At 34.6% G+C, this 21,230-nt stretch overlaps 1 protein-coding gene across 1 annotated transcript in view; it reads right to left on the minus strand.

Annotated features, from left to right (window-relative positions):
- The window catches only part of LOC125649418 (transcription factor kayak-like), a 35,854-nt gene extending 19,028 nt beyond the window's left edge, over nucleotides 1-16,826 (minus strand). The window contains exon 1 of the mRNA XM_048876963.2: nucleotides 16,679-16,826. The gene's annotated coding sequence lies outside the window, so the exon portion shown is untranslated. The remainder of the gene's footprint in view (nucleotides 1-16,678) is intronic.
- Between the last annotated feature and the right edge of the window lie 4,404 nt (nucleotides 16,827-21,230).

Below are 21,230 nucleotides of genomic sequence, written 5' to 3' on the forward strand. Positions count from 1 at the left end.
ATTATCTACTGTCAATAAAATAATCAAGTATGAAGCAGAAGTGGACGACTCTGTGGTGTCTTTTATTTCGAGTTCACTGGAATATATCGAATCGACATATGAATGAAAATTATCATTGTTAATAGATATTACGTCTTCGATATATCTAAATGTCGAATTGAAGGCCACAGCAAGAGATTTTTACTTCTCACGTACAAGTCTGTCATTGGGTCAAATGCCGTCTGACGTGTTTCATACCAATTGTTAGGCCGTTCTTTACACACTGATTTTGACTATGGATTACTCCATTTATCTAATCAAGATATAGGGCTCGCGGTTGGTGTAGCCAGTTGACACGGGGTCCTTACTCCTCCTAGACACCTGATCCCACCTCTGATTAATCGCTGTTCGTTATCTTTACCGTTTGTAACAGGTGACGTCAATAACTTTTGATTTTTCCAATGTCAGATAAAAAATTGGGAATTTCCAAATTGATACGATAGGTTGCCTTTCGTCGTTCACTGAAAACTCGTGTCCTTATTCGATTTCGAATATATCTTGCACTAAAGTTGTAAAGAAAGATTGCCGATCGTGTATCGTTCGGCAAGTTCTATGACACGGTTTCGATGTTTTAAAATATTCAATCATATGATGAAAGGTGGAGATAACGAACCGTGATCAATCTCATTAATCCCATAAGCAATACAAAATAGATAGTTGGGCAAACACGGACCCCTGGACATACGAGAGGTGGGATAAACGAAAACTCGTGTCTCTTTTTACTAGCTGGTGCACTCTGTTTGCTCCTGGTCGACCAGGTATTTTTTCGAAGCTGGTTTCGATGTTTTGAATTATTCAGTCAATGAATAAAACAATTATGGACATTTTCTCGGTCAAAACGATGCTTTAATTACCCTCGAAGTACAATATTCACCTCGCCAGGATTGCACTTCGCAGGTTGATAAAGTAACGTATTGACCTTAAAACAAATGTCAGCAATCGTATTGTTCAACCAAGGATTATAATTCTACATATCAACAAACATTAGTTTTGTTTATTACCAATGTTACTGAAACTATTGGTATAGTCTATATATTTCAACTTTAAATATACATTTTATATCATTTATTACTTATTTTAAATTTATTTATTCATATTTAGCTCTAAAACTTCATAGTTATTTCGGATTTCAAACATTTCGGTTGAGCATCACTGAAGAGACATTATTTGTCGAAATGCGCATCTGGTGCATCAAAATTGGTACCGTATAAGTTTTACATTATGACCCCTGGGTCGAGGCCTCTGCTGGTGGACTGTTAGTCCCCGAGGGTCTCTACAGTCCAGTAGCTAAGTACTTCGTTACTAGCTTGAAAATACGGATGTATATTTAATTGCTGTTATAAAATTTAAAAATTCATTTCAAAATTAAGGATTATCTCCCTCATGCATAGCTCTTATCCTTAGACGAATTTGGCTCCACTTTTTTGGCACTCTGTTTTTGGCTATATTTAGCTCTAAAACTTCATAGTTATTTCGGATTTCAAACATTTCGGTTGAGCATCACTGAAGAGACATTATTCGTCGAAATGCGCATCTGGTGCATCAAAATTGGTACCGTATAAGTTTTACATGATCACTAGTCTTCTCACTTGGGATCCCTACTTAAGAAATGCAATATGTTCCTGTGTTTTCACTTCATTTACCAGAACATCAAAAGAGCACCTGCAGATGAAAACTACGTTAATTTTTCATTTTGATTTCGTCTTCGAGTATTTTATCTGGTATATATATACATGTACATATACATATATATATATATATATATATATATATATATATATATTAGTTATTATATATATATATATATATATATATATATATATATATATATATATTAGTTATTATATATATATATATATATATATATATATATATATAATTCTTATTATGCTAAATATCTGGTTATAGCTATGAATTCTAAAAGTGGGTTTCGTTGATTCTTTTGTTTTGTTAACAGTATAATCTTCATTTCACAAAATATGGCATTCCAAGTAAAATGACACCCCATGTACGATGTTATCAGCTTCTGACAGCCGAAAAAAGAGTTAGGCAAATCCGCCACTGTGTCACAATGAACCAACAAAGAAATTCTGCATGTTGAGACCCATCCACCCTTTCAAACGATGACTTAATTCTACAAATAGCAGTTTAATACAGGGAAGTGTCTAATCAGGGGGAGGGGGGTCAACAATCGTTAATGAAAAGCTATTAAAACGTGAAGATAAAACATTCACTGATATCGAACAATGCCAGGTTTGTTAATTTTACTACCTTTGACATAGGTATGAAATCTTGGTACCACCAGGACGTTATCTCTGTTTGTATCGAGTGCATCCGAGGTTTAGATCATCTCTCCGAAGCCTCCGGCGATGTCAAAATTCATACTAATAGCTCTGGTAAAGATTCAATCATCGGGGTAATACCTTGGCAAGATGACAAATTACTGTCAACGTAGACGGTGGCTCTATAAAGCTATACACTCGTTTATACGTATTGCGTAGTTCTTTATACTTGAATTTGATTGTCACTTAATCGTTTCTAATTGTGCAATCAAAATGGGTCTTTGTTCCTTTGTGTATAGCTAGTAAAATCGTTGCGACTTTGTTTTTATTATGTCTGCTGGTGCCATTTTTCGGTAATATTATCACATTATGACTGTGCTAAAGAAAACATTATTATGAAACAAATCAAAAATCATCATCTTAAAATAAATATCACGATGTTCCTGGGGCCAATGACATCGACGATGAATTTAGAATACAAAATATTTCCCGCAAATTTGAAGTAAAAAATTATCGAAAAGACCAAGGAAGACGTGTATTGATATTGTATAAATATTTTTATTGACACGCAAATGTACCGCGAGTACCTCGGATACAAGATGGGTATAGTTTATTTACGTACATAGGAGCTGATTACATCGGACACACGATAGGTATAGTCTATTGACGCACCCACGTGTCAACAATATTTTTAGGATATTAGGTCAAAACATATCACAAATGGTAAAGGAACCTTGAAATGTCAAATCTTTCATGACAGAAATTGGATCAGTCCAGTGCATGTCAACAGATACCGAATATCACTGTTACCGTTCGCCCTAATATCTTTTGCCAACACGTTTGATAATTTTTCAACTTTTTAAAGTGCTTTCACAGCTGCAGTTTGATCTAATAATGATAATAAAAAAAATATTAATAGGGTTTAACATTTCTCAGTGGGGGCCTGCTACCCAGGTGTGTTTTATACTACTCCTAAACCTCCTCTGTAATGAAAAGGAAAGGTTGGAAGGAGCCGTCGATGGATTGTCTGTAGCCCCTTTGTCTACTTAATCAATACTCCGATTTCTAAACACAAGATACATCTATTTTGCGATACGCTCAAACGTTTTAAAATGGTTGCCTTTGTTGACATTTTAGTACAACCAGACTGCTCATCAAATAAATCCTCTACAATTGGCTGTAATGAAGGCTACTTCAAATGATTCATACAACATTATTTTGCATATTTTTGGAAATGGAGTTGTGTTTCATCTTTGTTATAACGTTGGGCTGAACCAAGCTACATAACTCTGAGTTCCTTGTTATCAGGAATTGTGGATATGAATTGACTAGGTAAAGGGAAGAAATTATTAACCTAGAATAATTGAAAGACTTCCAATTATGGTGTAACACAAGTGAATATTGTAAAATCACCAGAAGATAGCTCTTACCGATATGCATCTCAGATATTCCTTCATTTTCAAAGGAGTTTGCACTCTGCGAGATTATTCGGAGTTTCCTGATAAAATGCATGTTATATGCCGGGAATAAAGGTACCGTCGTTAATATGATACTGATATAAGATATCACAAGTATGAAGTAGATGTATATTCAACCATGAACTCTAATGTTGGTATTTTTTCTAATACACTAACGAAAATGAGTTGGCAATGAATACTGTTGTGTAAACGTTTTACATAGTGAGATAAATTAGTATATCACTGCCTCTGTTTCGCCTGACAACTAATACCGTAAACTATACGCTATTCGAATCTTACATAAAGAAACTATGCAAAATGCCCCACCTTTTGTTACCCCCCCCCCCTCCTGATACCTGTATACTAGAAACACAAAACACCAACTATATGTCTACCCAATGGGTCGAAAGGAAATACATGTAAATAAAACACTGAATTCACAATGATCCAAACAGTGAAATTGTGAACTTTTCCAGAGAAAGGTGTCGAGTGAGGACAAATTCTAACCATTTGACCTGCGTTATGAGGACAGAAGTGCACTATGAAAACAACAGTTTTGTTCTCACAGTTACGTCACCTATCAACGTGACCCACAGCATGTGAAAGGTTTAGATACAAGATATTAGACTAGTAGGAACTAGTGGTGTGGGGACATGTCCTAACTAATGTTCTCTCTCAAAAACTTTTAATAATTCGAAAGAGAGAATTGGATAAACTTTAAAAATGTGTCCCTATAAATGCCTAAGATAGAACGTTAATTGCTTTACAATAACATGATTTTGTACTTTCTCCTAGACATTGTGAGGACGTCCTCATTAATCACTTGTCGTGGGATAGGGAAAATAACACTAAAAAAAACTTATCCGTAAGTATTTTCAATATGAAAGGTGAATATAACGAACAGTGATCAATCTCATAACTCTCAAAAGGAATACAAAATAAAGAGTTGGGCAAACATGGACCCCTGGATATACCAGAGGTGGAATTAGGTGCCCAGGAGGAGTAAGCATCCCCTGTCTACCGGTCACACCCGCCGCGAACCCCATATCTTGACAAGGTAAACGGAGTAATCCGTATTCAAAATCAGGGTTTGGTTCTCGATCCCAGCACCGGTTTTACCAAGCATCCGAACATTGAAAAAGAAAGTCAGGAGTCTTGTAGATATGCGAAGGTCCTTTGTCGTGGTAGACATTGGCACGATAAAGAATCATCACTCCTATGGCCTTGAGTGTCACCTACAGCTTGTGACGTCTCTATATGATTAAAACTTCTCAGATGGGATGTAAAATAACAAAATTAGAGGCACAAATGACCAAACCTATCACGAACGCATACAAAGAACAAATCTAACACGAATAATGAACTTGTATTAGTTCTGATGTAGCAAAATCCAACGCATCCCACAGAAAACAACGACGACGTAGAATTCGAGGACGAAATTAAAGAATAGAGGTAAAACAAGATATCTATAACCGAACTTGAGCAAGCCAGAAACCAAATACTTCAAATCAAGGTTTTCACGAGAACTTTGGTTCATCCTTAAAAATTGCAAGAAAGTCAAAGACATCATCCCAAAAGGATACCAAGGAAAGCAGGAGGTTTACACAGCAGAGAGGTATTGACAATAACAGAAACTGATGATAGAATTTATCTTTCATTCAATTACACAGACCTGCTAAACATATTTAAGATAAATTCACTTGAATCTAATAGTTGACAGATGTCTATAAATGTTGACATCGTTTGTTTATCTCTATCTTCTAATTTGCTTATGTGTGTTGCACCTTACCTAGATTTAATCGTATCCATTGATTTGGTAACATTTTATTTATTTCTGTACATTTTCCAAAGGTCTTTATGAAATGGACAATTGAATATAAAATGATGTTCATCTATTATTTCTGCCCGTGCTCATAACTACTTTCATTTCTTAGATATTATAATATCGTATACAATCGCATCCATCTGATGAATGCGTTTCTTTATGGATCACTTTGCTCAATGTGGAATCCTCATTATGCAACACAAGTATGACCGAGCATTGTTAGACGCATATTTGTTGTTGGTTGATTTGTTATAGTATAGGGAACTTGGATATATATGGAATTGTGACATCATATAAATGAAAAACAAAGATGCAATGGTGTGTATATACAAGAGACAAGTATTACTTTTTAAATTTTGTCAAAGCGCAATTTATCAATCCAATCTAATTTTAAAATTAGATCCTTAGACACGCTCACAGTCGCTACACTGTACGGCGCGGATCTAAGAAGTCTGATTTTAATTAGATTGTGCAATTTGTGTAGATGTGTTAATGTTGGATTCAAACTACGATTATATTCAATAAATCCAATATCAAATATGCATGTACAATACATGAGTAAATATTGTTATCTTCACGTAAACTGGGAGTTGAACTAGATTCATATTATGATATCTAAGAAATGAAAGAAATTATCACCACGGATTGATTGGCTGATTGATTGATGTTTTTCACCACGGACAGAAATAAAAGATGAACATCGTTTTATATTGAATTGTCCATTTTATAATGGTCTTTGGATAATGTACATAAAAAAATCAACCGTTATCAACTTAAAATGTCACTGAGTTGTGTAAACTTGAAGAATATCTATGAATACAAGAGTATATACATGTATAGATCTACAATCATATATTATCACAACTGTGTTTACATAAGTACATATATAATGTTACTCTATGTTTACACAATTATTGTGCAATCATTTCTAAGTAAATACTTAATTCCTATGACCTCTATGGTTCTTGGTAATGAAAATACAATACAATCCATATTATATCTGATACACAATGGGGATAGCTCATTAACGTAACGTATGTGTCATCAAGTCTAAAGTATAACATTTTAAAACATTGTTTGCACTTCTTAATTCAAAATGTATTTAAAAAGCTGCAGATTGATAAATAACTTAAAAGGTCTTTGCGAAACAGAAAAAACAAGAGGTACTGTGAGCAATGCTCACTAAGAATACCCCCGCTTACCCCAATCTCCCAAAGGGTGTTGGTAATAGGTATAAACTACCTCTTTTCTGAGTGTAAAAAACAAATGGCATGACAAACCGAACCATATTGCTACTTCGATGTCCAGTGCGCGTGACCTTTGACCTTTTGACCCCAAAATCGATAGGGAACATCTTCATCCCGTGGGTAGTCCATATGTATGATATGGTGACTGTAGGTGGAAAGGATAACGCTTTAGAGCCCTGAAACCATTGCGTCTACAGACGGACGGACGGACGGACAACCCGATTCCAGTATAACCCCCCACAACTTGTTGCGGGGGGTATACTGAGCCAAACACGATAACTTATCTACACAAAAATACATGTAAATGATTCTACAATAATTCGTCCGAAAATTGTTGATGGAACCATTGTAGATAGAATATTATGCACTGTTAACACACGGTCTGTGTTGTACGAACTTCTCTTAATTCAATTATTTCTCTCTTCCTCTTTGTTTGAGGAAATTTGAAATACCTGGTGAAGTCATCATATTTATTCAAACAGCAAAATTATGGTCTCTGAAATATCATATCAGAAAAAAGTGCTATGGACATCTTACTTTGTATGGAAATATATCATCTTTACAATTTCCAATTTGATATTAGTTTAAAGTTTTAATTGAATTAACAAATAAGTCCGCATTTCATTTTCTATCATCAATTCTAGTCAATGGTTTAACAATTTTATTTTTATTTTATTCCACTTTGTTATTTTGATCTTAGCTTTTAAATCAACAATTTTATTATATGTTTGTATTTTGAATTTCAAATTTAGTTATCAGTCTAACGATTTTAATTTCATCGCGTAATTCTAATTTGAACATTTTAACGATTCCATGGATCACTTTCATATAATGAATTAAAATCTTAAACAAAAATTTCAAAATAGAATATAAAAATACAAAGTAAGTACTAAAATTGTAAACTGCGAACAAAAACATTAAAATAGAATTTGCAGAATAATTTTTTTGGCGTTACAGGAATGCTGAAATAAAAATCTCACATGTCATCACATGTCGTTACATACTGATTTTCATTACAGATTATTTATTCTGTTTGCCTAAACAAGATATTGGACGTACGGCGGGTGTGATAGGTCAAGGGAATGCTTATTCCTCCTAGTCACCTGATCCCATTTCTGATCTTTCCGTGGGACCCATCAAGTCTAAAGTATAACATTTTCAAACATTGTTTGCACTTCTTAATTCAAAATGTATTTAAAAAGTTGCAGATTGATAAATAACTTAAAGGTCTTCGCGAGGTGTTTGCCCTACTCTCATTTTTGTTTTTGTTTTTTTTTTTTTTGTTTTTTTTTGGTATTCTTCATAAGAATTATGATAGTGATCACTATACAAATATTGCATGTAGTTGAGGGTAACATTGAAATTTTCACCCCTCGATAAACCGCTACGCCTTGGTTGACAATGGTTTTTTCGGGGTGAAAATTTTCAATGTTACCCTCAACTACATGCAATATTTGATTTATTATACTGACTGTTATAAAAACAACAAAGCAGAAAGATTTACGTCTGTTGACATTTGATCAATCACTGTCATGCGATATTTCGTATTTCGATGTGTGATATTTTTTTTTTATAATATCATCCGTTGTCAAGTACTGTTACCTGTTGCTAGATACTATCACCCTGGATGGCGTGCTTTCTGTTCTCAGAGGGTAACAATGTGTTTTTTCAAATGCTTCTCGACCAATCAGATTCGAGTATTTTACATGAAAGTATAATAATATTCATTATCTTCCGCTTTTTCGTATTAAGTATTTAGTATAATAAGCCAAAACAGAAATGTTAATATGCACTAATTGTGTTCATTTCGTAGGATTATTCAGTTACTTTCATAATCTTTATTTGGAAAATTGGAATTTCCAGCATTGTTCTTTATAAAATCTTACGCAATATTGCAATAATCCTACAATCTTAACCATATATTTTCTCTTGAGGGGAAAGTGGGGGTTCAAATGGAAAAAAAATTGCTAGTATGTAAAAAGACCAAAACCAAAAACAAAATATCTTAAATCATCTCGATGAATTCTCAAAATAAATACCGACATTTTTCAGTTAGTAGGCAGTGTTCGAACTCTTAACATCCCTTTTATCTTTATATCTAGGCTCTTATCATCTTCGCTAGCCAAGGATGGCGATCCACGGTGTTTCTCTATTGAATAGAGGAAAACTATGGATCGTCACCCTTGGCTAGCGAACATGAGTTTCGAGAATCTTTGTGTTCCCTAAAGGGTGAATAATTGGTTTGGTTTTATCTTTATGGACCTATTTTTATCAACACTTTTGTCACATGGTATACTTTCATATGACATATTTATTCATGTATTTACATAATGTTAAGGAAAGTTCATCTGAAAATATGCAGGTGAACCCTACTTACCAGAAATGGGGAATTTCCCGTTTCAAATTCCCAGCATCTAAAAATAAAGATGACTCAGAAAAATCTAAAAATAGAAATTTCCTCTTAAGGAAATGTAGCAATTATTTACGGTACCTCGAATACCTTCACTAAGTAATTTCTTGCTTTGTTCTGTTGATAGTATGCAATTACTTTTGAAAATTAATATGCATGGCTCAGAAAAAATAAGATTAGTAGCTTCTTTTAAGGTGAAGATAACGAACAGTGATCAATCTCACAACTCCTATAATTTAAACATATTTTATTGAGAAACTCAACAGGATTGGGCAACAGGCAGAACCTATGTAGGGCCTCTCCCAAATACAAAGGTCAAGTACAAAGGTATAATATAAAGGTATAAAAAGGATTTTTTAAAGATTTAACAATATTGTAATGAGGTTTACATGAAAATAGTTAATATAGAATACAAAATAGAAAAATGGGCAAACACGAATCCATGGATATACCAGAGGTGGGATCAGGTGCCTATGAGTAGTAAGCATCCCCTGTCGACCGGTTACACCCGCCGTGAGCCCTATATCAGTGTATATATTCTAATTTTTGTGTTATGGAATAGATTGCACTTTGAACAAGAGTACTTTTTAACAAATCCCAAAATGGGGTTGCCTGCATAAGCCTTCTCTCTATTCCTAAAGGTTCGCCAAGTTAAAGTGTAATATAGTTTCAACTTATACATGTGTAACAGGTTTGTAGTTAATGAAAATAACTCCTGTATGAGTTCAGGGAATTTAGTAGGTCAGTGAGGGATATCGTAACAGGTACATGAAAGGTGATGATAACGAACAGTGATCAATCTCATAAATCCCATAAGCAATACAAAACAGTTGGGCACATATAGAGAACCCTAAAATACATGAAAAATAACAAAAATATGATATTACAGAGTGCATTAATTAGTAACTAACAATATTACTTACATGATCCATCAAGATAATGTATTACTTATCTCAAAATCACAATCAAGGGAGACAACTCTTTAAGTTACATATACTGGTATGAACAGATTTTCTCCCATAAAAATTTAGTAGTCATAAAAATACATAATCATCAATATTTACCATTCCATGGGAAAAGGTTTCCACATACATGTACAGTGTATATATCTATGTGGATATGTACATGGACTCTGTAATTTAGTTTGTCTAAAAATATACTTTTGACTAAAAATACTCTATTAAAATCAAATTGAATAGCTCACTCTAAACAAATTAATCAAATATTTGGATTATAAAACAAGGTGTAACTTAATAGATTACCTAATTTATTCTTGATGAATATATGCTATTGATCTATGAAATCAATAAGCTCAAAACAAAACTATATTGCTGTATTTAGCCTATCTTTCAGTTAATGTCGGTAGTATTTAGGATTAGTCTGTATTGATATCCTTACTGTAGAACCATTCAAAGAAAGAATATTTTGGCAATTACTGACCACTTTGCGAAAATTGTCATAGCAGTACTAACCCGAAATCAAAGAGCGAGAACCAAGGCTGAAGCCATTTTCAACAACTCCCATCTAACACTACGGAATCCTAGAACAACTTCATTACAAGTTCTTGGACGAATTTGGCTCCAGTTTTTTTGGCACTCTAGTTTTTCTTTTAGCTCTAGTTTTTTGCCATTTCGAATTTCCAAAATTTCGGCTTGAGCATCACTGAAGAGACATTATTTGTCGAAATGCGCATCTGGTGCATCAAAATTGGTACCGTATAACTCTTACATGTAAGAGCAAGTCAAACATTTTTGTTGTAATATCATCAAAGAATTGTGTTTACTTTTAGGTATCTCCAAATCAAGAACTACTCCAAATACCAAATGGGAAATGGAATCATAGAAAATTTTTAACGCACTCTTCTTTCCATGTTAAAAAAATTGAAAAATTGTCAAAAATCAGATTAGAAGAGTCACATTAGCAGATTAGCTCATGTTTATAACTCCATAGTCCACGACACAACCAGGTTTTCGCCATTTTTCCTTATGTTCGGAAGAGAGCTTAAACTACTTGTAGATGTTGTGTTTGGATTGTCCAGGCCACAGGATGAAGACAAGTACAGTGAAATACATATCCCGGATGACACAGAGATTACAAGAAGCATTCCAACAGGCTCAGACAGCAACGAAGCATTCTCAGCAACAACAAATAACCAACTGTGACTTCAGCTACTTTGAGTGTTGGAGATAGGGTGTTGGTCAGAGTGGTGGTAGCTTATTATGGTAAACATAAGATCGCCGACAAGTGGGAAGATCATCCGTACCTTCTAATCCCATAACCAAATGATAACGTCATAGTTTTCAAAGTTAGAAGAGAGGATGGTGAAGGATAATGTAGGGTATTGCATCACAACTTATTGCTACCAATAGGTTATAAGATTACATCAACTACACCTCCTCTACCTGCACATAGTCCAAAACGGAAGGCATAAAAGAGAGATTCTATTGTACTTGAATGCACTGGTAGCAATGCGTCTCTCTTCATTTCAGATTTAGAAGGTGAAGTTTCGTTTATAGATTACCCTATAATGACCAGAAGTTCACAGCAAGATACCCCTAGTCAAGAAAGTGACGACCTTTCCTTGGCTAGAGAACCTGCAGAACCTGGTTTTGAAGGGGACGCTCTTCATCAGGATGAGTCTGAAAACCAGTCTGAAGATGATAAAGATAATAGAGTTGATCAGGATACCAAACCCTCCATTGATACAGCACCAGATACAACACCAGTTCCCGCTCTAAAAAGGTCGTCAAGACAAAGAAAAGTTCCAGAGTGGACCAAAGATTACGTGATGATGGTGTATATCTAACCAGACTAATTACAGAGAGCCAAACCCAACCAGACTGGTTACAGAGAGGCAGACCCAACCAGATTGGTTACAGAGAACCACTTTTGTGAAAGAGATGATGGAAACGGACTTTTTAAAAACTGTGGACTCTAGTGTGTGCTAGATGGTATTGTTGAATATTGTGTCGTCAATATGAAAGTTGAAGGTAACGAACAGTGATCAATCTCATAACTCCTATAAGCAATACAAAATAGAGAGTTGGGCAAGCACGGACTCCTGGATATACCAGAGGTGGGATACGGTGCCCAGGAGGAGTAAGCATTCCCTATTGATCGGTCACACCCGCCGTGAGCCCTTTATCTTGATCAGGTAAACGGAGTTATCCGTAGTCAAAATCAATGTGCCAAGAGCGGCCTAACAATCGGTATGGAACACGTCAGACAGCATTTGAGCTAATGATGGGTTGTATTGGCAAACTAGATCGTTATAACGACTGTAGAATTTGTGAAATGCTGACTTTAAACGAGACTGTTGGAACCCCTGCACAATCGACTTCTTTGTCAGTAGCCTGCTTCGATTCAAAAACTGACCATAAGCAGAACAAGCTCTTGCGTATCGAATCAGTTGAGAGATACAAACACCACATGCAGGTGATAATGGAATATTGCTACATAAATATGGGAAGTTGATGATGGAGAAGCTGAAATCATCCCGTTTCTCATAACATTGATATCTTCTAATAATGCTTTTGTACACAATCAATGCATTTATGCCGTGTTCTTCTTTGAAGGACGTGGATTTCATTCCAGAAGGGAGGGAAAGATTGTAATAGAGTGATATTGGATTAATAAATATATGCTGAAATGTATTTTACTTCAGAAAATAAAAGATTCATTCCTTTAAGCTCAAGCCAATACATGTACATACAGGTGAACACATTTACCAGTAATCGCCTTAAGATATATGCCAAAGGTCTTCTAGTGCTCTTGAACTTCGTTGATTGTGGTTTGTGAATTGCTGTTGGTTGGTTTTATTGTTGTGGCCATTGAGTTTTTTAAAATTAAGATACAGTACATTTAAGCATATATTTTTGTCAAGCATCAATCTTGAAATAAAATTTATTTATTAACTCAATCTCCTTCTATTACACATGTATTTAGTCAGTACTTAAATGTTTGTCTTCTCTCAATGAATACCACTATACTAGCTAAGAGACTTAAATTTTATGCTGCTGCATTTAAAAAGGTGAATATAACGAATAAGTAATCAATCTCATAGCTCCTACAAAGATTACAAAATGAAAAGTAGGACAAACACGGACCCTCAAACACACAAGAGGTGAGATCAGGTGCCTAGGAGAAGCATTCCCTGTTGACCGGTCACACCCGCCGTGAGCCCTATCTCTTCATCAAGGAAACGGAGTAATCCGTAGTCAGAATCAATGTGCAAAGAACGACCTCAACAGGTTGGAAATATGTCAGACAGCATTTGACACAATGACAGGTTGTATTAGTAAATCAGATCGATATAACGACCATAGAATTTGCGAAATGCTGACTTCAAAAGAGACTGTTGAAACCCCTGTACCATCAACTTGTTTGTCAGTTGCCTGTCTCGATTTAAAAACTGACTATACGCAGAAACAAGCTCTTGTGTATCGAATCAGTTGAGAAAGATAAACATCATATGCATGTGATAATGGAATACTGCTACATAAATATGGGAAATTGACGATAGAGAAGTGAAGTCATCCCGTTTGTCATTCAGTTGAGTTGGTAGTTTGCCGTTTACACCTATGTTTTATAAAAGACTGTATCTAAGTATAAAGCAGATGTTGAAGACTCTATGATGTTTTTTTTTATTTCAAGTTCACTGGAATATATCGAATCGACATATGAATGAATATGATCATTCGTAATAGATAAAACGTTGTCCATATAATATTATCTAAATGTAGAGTTGAGGGCCACAGCAAAATATTTTTTCTTCTCATATAGAAGTTTTTGAATAAATTATGCCACCTAAGAATACAAAAGCAGGTCAGCTAACAAAGAAGCAAACTTCATGCTCATGGGGATTCCAACAGACTGTTGGAGGACCTGATCACCATTTACTACGAAGATATTGGCAATGAGGAACAGCATTTTATCAATATCAACTTCAGAGTACTTGTGCATAGAATCAGAGTGGTATTGAACAAAATAAAATAAAAAATTTGAATGGCTGATCTCAATATATGAACATTTCCTGTTTTCCATTTTTATTTAAGAAGCAACTGTTTATGATGTAAAAAAAAAAAAAAAAAAAAAAAAGGTCTAGTCTTTAATTTGTCGTGAGGAATGGTCGTGTAAAATGTTGAAAAATCATACGTTTTGATTTTGCTGATTTGAAGAAAAAAGTTCTGTGATTTCAAATTCCCTAAAAGTTCTTTAGAATATTTTACAATCCACATTTGATTTTCACTACTTATGACATATGTCGTGCACAATACGTTTGAAGTTTCTCCTTTACAGCAGTTAATATTTTCACGAAGAGCAAATATAGTGGCTTAGTAGAACTTGGTGTGTGTGTGATTGTCCCACTTCCTGAATCATATTTTACATGTAAATCGATAAGGCGATAACATTTTGTAATTTATGTGGGGCCAAACAGAGTAACAGAAAGAGAAGAATGGAAGGATGCACTAAGAGAAGAGAGGAGATAGCGAAATAGATAGGGTGCGAGAGAAAGAGAGGTATGAAGGGAGTGGTGAGGAGAGAGAGAGAGGTTAGAAGATCCCCTCTCTATCCAACCCTCATTTATATAGAAATCTTGCTAGGCTTGCAAATTCTATGAATTTAAAAGCTGTATGGTCTTTAAAGGGTTTTTGTATCAAGTATATGAAGTCTCTAATCGTAACCATAATCTTTCTGAAAACACAAGCGTCACATTTAAAAATAATATTCATGTAGTACAAACCAACCTGCAATATAATGGATTTCAAAAAATGGCTTTTGCATTTCTACGTGCTTTGGAAACATTTCGCTTTTAATTTATCTTCATACGTACATGCATTTGTTTAACTTAGCATTGTAGAGATTATATAAGTACAAAGTCTCATTTTCATTTCTTGGCAGCAAATTAAAAATCTCATGACTGCAAGCGTATTCATTGGCTATTACCTTTTCTGGTTTTCCCCGGTTTGTTTTAGAATCAGTTTTGAGATAGATTAACTTACTTTGAGAGACATTTACAATAAATCATATTCAATGTATGATAAGTGCATTGTGTTAAGTGTCTAAAAAGTGAAGATAACGAACGGTGATATTCTCATAAATTCATAAAGAGTACAAAATTTAGAGTAGGGTAAACACGGACCCCTGGACACACCAGATCAGGTGCATATCAGGAGTAAGCACCCCCTGTTGACCTGTCACACCCGAGGTTAGTAGTCTATTTTGATAAGGTAACCGGGGTATTCCGTAGTCAAAATCAATGTATGTAAAACCCGTCCTAACAATTGGTATGAATTGCGTCAGACACTATTCAATCTATCGACAGGTTGTATTTACAAATAAGGTAATCATAACTGCCATAGAATTTACGAAATGTTGACCTCAAACGAGACTGTTGAAACCCCTGAAGACTGTGTGGTGTATTTTATTTCGAGTTCACTGGGATAGATCGAATCAACATATGAATGAAAATGAACATTGCTAATAGATAAAACGCAGTCGATGTATCTAAATGTTGAGATGAAGGCCACAGCAAGAGATTTTTTTTTTCATGTCGAAGGTTCTAAATAAATTCTGCCTCATACAAATAAAAGAAAACTCAAACTTGGGTTTCAGATTTTGTTTTAGAAACCCAAGCCAGGTAGGCTAATAAAGGAGCACAATTCATCCCCATGCAATAATGAAATGCTGCACAGAGGACTCTTAATTCCTAAGTTTGTTTAGTATAGGTAAAAACATTACCTAACCGAGGTGTAACAAGAGTGGGACACATCCTAGGAGAAAAGGGGAAGTAGGAAGAGGAATGAGAAAAATATGTCGCATTTATCATCAGTCCGTAACGTTTACTATAATTTGAATTACAGTACTTAGTGTTTGATCTGTAATATTGGGGTCCCTCTCTTATAACGCAGTAGCTTCCCTTGTAAGATGAGGATGCACTTTACTTACACGTGTGTAAGGAATTGTGAATGGAAAAGTCTTACATTCTTGCAATTTTTCGAAATTTAGCACATCCACACCAGAAGGCAATTTCATATAGCCCTTGTATTCTGTACTGTATCAGTTATAGGTCTGTACAGTCAAAGCAATGTCTCCCGCCCCATATGTTCATTCGCTAATTGCAACTTTCTTTTCCAAAGATCACTTTTATTGAAGTTCATATTCAAAGAAAACAAACAATGGTGCAAATATATTTGTGCCTCAGGCTGAAAGGATGGTTGTTGCTTCTGTTCCCCTTCCCCTTTAAGCTATCCCCTTGAATGATAACAATTCTTAAAGACATCACCTTTAAAATTAATCAAATCATGTGATTGTTTTTCCCTTTGGTGGGTGTATTTTGAAATGTATAAATCTAAGGTATAAAATATACACACGAAATTGAATACGTAACTTACAAATCAAGAAACGTTTTAACTTACATTGAAATCCTGGGTGAGAGCTTCGACGTTCCCCTGCAGATTCTGAAGAATAAATGCGTAAGTATGGGAATGTGATAGCCTTTATTCATGGAAATGTCTTTACTTTATTGCAACTTCCTCTACCTATAAATTACCTTGTGGATTTCCCAATCTATATATAATCACAGATAACTAAATACACATTATCATTCATACTCAGCAGAAAAATGTTGTTTTATTTTCTTTTACGAAAGTTCGTATTTTTCTTATTTCATAGTTTGTACATTACAAGCACCATTTACAAACCTTGTGTTCTTTACAAATGTTTAATTTTTTCTCAAACCATTAAATAGCAATAATTTTCATGTAATTTTTTTTACTCCAGAACGAGTCCAACAATTGTTAAAGATAACACGTACAGTAGTGTGAAAACTTCCTCTGTATAATAAATCATTTAATAGCTTGTGATTTTGTCACATGTATGCTTTGTTTATTGAATTGCCGAAAGGTATGAACGCCTAACAACGGAGATTGCACAAATTGAAACAATGACGCTGAATATAAAGCTATAAATATCATTGATAAGATATTTACATACACTTTACTTACCAGTAGTTTCTTTATAGATACCCCCACCCCCACCCCCACCCCCCTTGAGTTTCGCTTTATGGATAGTCCCCTGAGTTTATCTTTATGGATAGTTCCCTGAGTTTCGCTTTATAGATAGCCCCCTGGGTTTCGCTTTATAGATAGCCCCTGAGTTTCTCTTTATAGATAGCCCCTTGAGTTTCGCTTTATAGATAGCCCCATGAGTTTCGCTTTATAGATAGCCCCCCTGAGTTTCGCTTTATGGATAACCCCCTGAATTTCTCTATAGCTGAATGCATTACATAGCTGCAAGTCATGTTTAATTACTACACATTATTGTTATTTTGAATTGGTGCTAAATCAAGCAATATAAATTATAATGTCTTATCAAATATTTTCATTAATATTATATATCATGTTTTCCTTTACATTGACAACTTTGCAAATAGGATGGCAGTTTTTTGTTGTTGTTGGTATAAATAGATTAATGCTAAACACTGACACCTACGGTTATATACTTTATAGTTCTGAAACCCAGAATCTTCTCTCTTCCCGCTTAAAAAGGACAGAAAATGTGAGTTTACATTAGACGGACATTACTTCATGGAATACCAAATTTAACGTTGCCATCCGTTTCCTTACCGGGTATTCTATTTACCGGGTATTCTATTTAAGGAATAAATGCGTAGGTTGTTTGTGCGATGGGAGTTGTAAAAACAATGGAAGAATGGAGCAATATATATACATCCCCCACATTTATTGTTATATCTTAAAAACATGTCTTTACAGTAGAAATTGATTGGTCAGTTGTTTTATCGAGAAATAAATAAATAAATGCATTGAAATAGTAATGTTTTATTACTGAGTTACATTTTAATATATATATGTATATATATATATATATATATAAAGCACAGAAATAGAAATGAACTCTTAAATGAATATAACTGCCCTAAGTGAAGAAATATTTAATATCGAACACAGGAAATTTCACCTTATTTGGATACCCACTTTCGCCCCTACCCGGAGTTGAACTCACGACCTGCGGAACCAAATCTCCTAGCAGCGTGTAACCAATGCGCTAGACCGCTCGACCATCTAGGCAAGTCCTAGATGGTCGAGCGGTCTAGATTTGGTTCCGCAGGTCGTGAGTTCAACCCCGGGTAGGGGCGGAAGTAGGTATTCAAATAAAATGAAATTTTCTGTGCTTTATATATATATATATATATATATATATATATATATATATATATAAATTTTGTATTCTCGCGCATAAATTTTGAAAATGTTTGTTATTGCTTCCTATATGTATTTCATTGGATAATAACCCCTTCTGTTGTTTAATGGCGCAGTTTTGTATAACACTATATCGCATGCGCAAGCGCCATACTACATACCATATTATATAACATTTGTGATACTTGAGCATTTGCTGAAAACATTATACAGAACATTTTATTTATATAAACCAATAGAAAAATTGAAGGAAGATACCCCCAAGGCTTTTAAAGGAAAGTATATGTTCATTTATTTGTATGAACTTCTTGGCATCGTGTCAATTTCAGTGCTGAATGCACACCAAGAGAACATATAGGCATGCAATTGACAGATTCGGAAATGATGAATTCGATCTCTCAAATTAACAATTTGTACTAGATAATTAACAGTTGTGATTGTTACAAATACTCGTTGGCAGGATGAATAAATAGATAAGTGCCTAGTAAGTAAATACTAGATAGTATTCTAGGAATAAGGGCTTTAGGGGAGTATCATAAATAAATAAAAATAGTACAAATCAAAAACCTATGACGGGTTTATATGTATGTTACGATTCAGATTAGTTTCGATTTTAAGTTGGATGAGGTTGAATAAATTGACATGTCCTATCAGACTTTGCGGTAATAGAACAGCTCATTGCTGTATTACGTTCTGGTCAAATTCACACACACAAAAAAAGTTTTTATTTCGTTTCAATGTATTACAACGAAGCATTGGTCTAGCCTCAAAACATGATAAAAAATTAGATTAATCATATCAGTACACTAAACAAACACCAGCTTCACCAAAACTATGAAATATAATTTTACATCTGATAAACAAGGTTTATAAATTGTAAAACTATGAAATATAATTTTACATCTGATTAACAAGGTTTATAAATTGTAAAACTATGAAATATAATTTTACATCTGATTAACAAGGTTTATAAATTGTAAAACTATGAAATATAATTTTATATCTGATAAACAAGGTTTATAAATTGTAAAGTATGAACTATTGCTTTCATCTCTGAAATCATATCTAATGACGTTAAGTTCGTACATGTATATTATCAGGAGTACACAATATAGGAATTGTATTTGCTGATAGAGCAAAACATTGCTTGCAAACTATATTTAACACTCGTTAACAACCATACAGTTTATGGTTGTCAGTCACATATTACAATCTATTATGTTTTAAACTTACTACTTATATACCCTACCGGATACATGAGCCTAAACAGGCTGTTTTCTTCTATAGTGTAATCTGCTTTTTTTCCACCATTCCCATCCAAATTCTTTTCTACCTCTCTCGGCTGTACGATTTTCCCTTCTGGTATTCTGTGAGTTATGTCGCAAGTCTTAATACACGACATAACAATTCAATGAAAGGTGAAGATAACGAACAGTGATTAATTTCATAACTCATATAAGCAATACAAAATAGATAGTTGGGCAAACACGGACCCCTGGACACACCAGAGGTGGGATCAGGTGCCTAGGAGGAGTAAGCATTCCCTGTCGACCGGTCACACCAGTCATGATCCCTATATCCTGATCAGGTAGACGGAGTTATCCGTAGTCAAAACCAGTGTGCCAAGAACGACCTAACATTCGGTATGAAACACGTCAGACAAAAGACCCAATGATAGGTTGTATTGGCAAACTAGATCGTTATAACGACCATAGAATTAGAGAAATGCTGACTTTAATCGATACTGTTGAGACCCCTGTACCATCAACTTGCTTTTCAGTAGCCTGCCTCGATTTAAAAACTGACCATACGCAGAACAAGCTCTTGCGTATCGAATCAGTTGAGCGATATAAACACCATATGCAGGTGATAATGGAATATTGCTACATGAATTGCTACCTTTCACATAGATACATTGCTGGATTTAGTAAATGTTCAACAAAACCCCAATTTTTGCTCCTCACCAAAACATTGACTGTTGTGAAGGAGAATCTTCACACGAATTGTACCACAACATATCTCACAAGTCGTGTAAATCAAATTTGGATTCTAAAAAATTCTGAAGAAAGATGAAGATAACGAAAAGTGATCAATCTCATAACTCCTATAAGCAATACAAAATAGATAGTTGGGCAAACACGGACCCCTGGATACACCAGAGGTTGGATCAGGTGCTCAGGAGGAGTAAGCATCCCCTGTCAATCCGTTACACCCGCCGTGAACCCTATATTTTGATCAGGTAAACAGAGGTATCCATAGTAAAAATCAGTGTGCCAAGAACGGCCTAACAATCGGTATGAAACAAGTCAGACAGCATTTGACCCAATGATAGGTTGTATTGACAAGTTACAGTAAACTTAAAATCACAAGACGTTTCTCTAATCAACAACATCAAAAAGTATGACTTTTCAACACTTTACATGACCATTCCTCACGATAAATCAAAGACTAGACTTTTTGACATCAGACAGTTGCTTCTTCCAGAAAAATGGAAAAAGGAAATATTCATATCTATTATTGATTAGTCATTCAAAAATATACTTTGTTAAACACCACTCTGATTCTACACAAAAGTATCTTCGTAGTCTTCAAACATTCTGTTGGAATTCTCATGGGCACGAATTGTGCTCCTTTATTAGCTAAACTGTTTTTATATTCTCAGGAGGTAGAAATTTTCTTGAAAAACCTCTACATGAGAAGAAAATATTTCCTGCCTTTCCTGTAGCTGCAATAACGTAGCCCTCTCCGA

Source organism: Ostrea edulis, chromosome 5 (assembly GCF_947568905.1).
Source record: "Ostrea edulis chromosome 5, xbOstEdul1.1, whole genome shotgun sequence".
Classification (NCBI taxonomy): domain Eukaryota; kingdom Metazoa; phylum Mollusca; class Bivalvia; order Ostreida; family Ostreidae; genus Ostrea; species Ostrea edulis.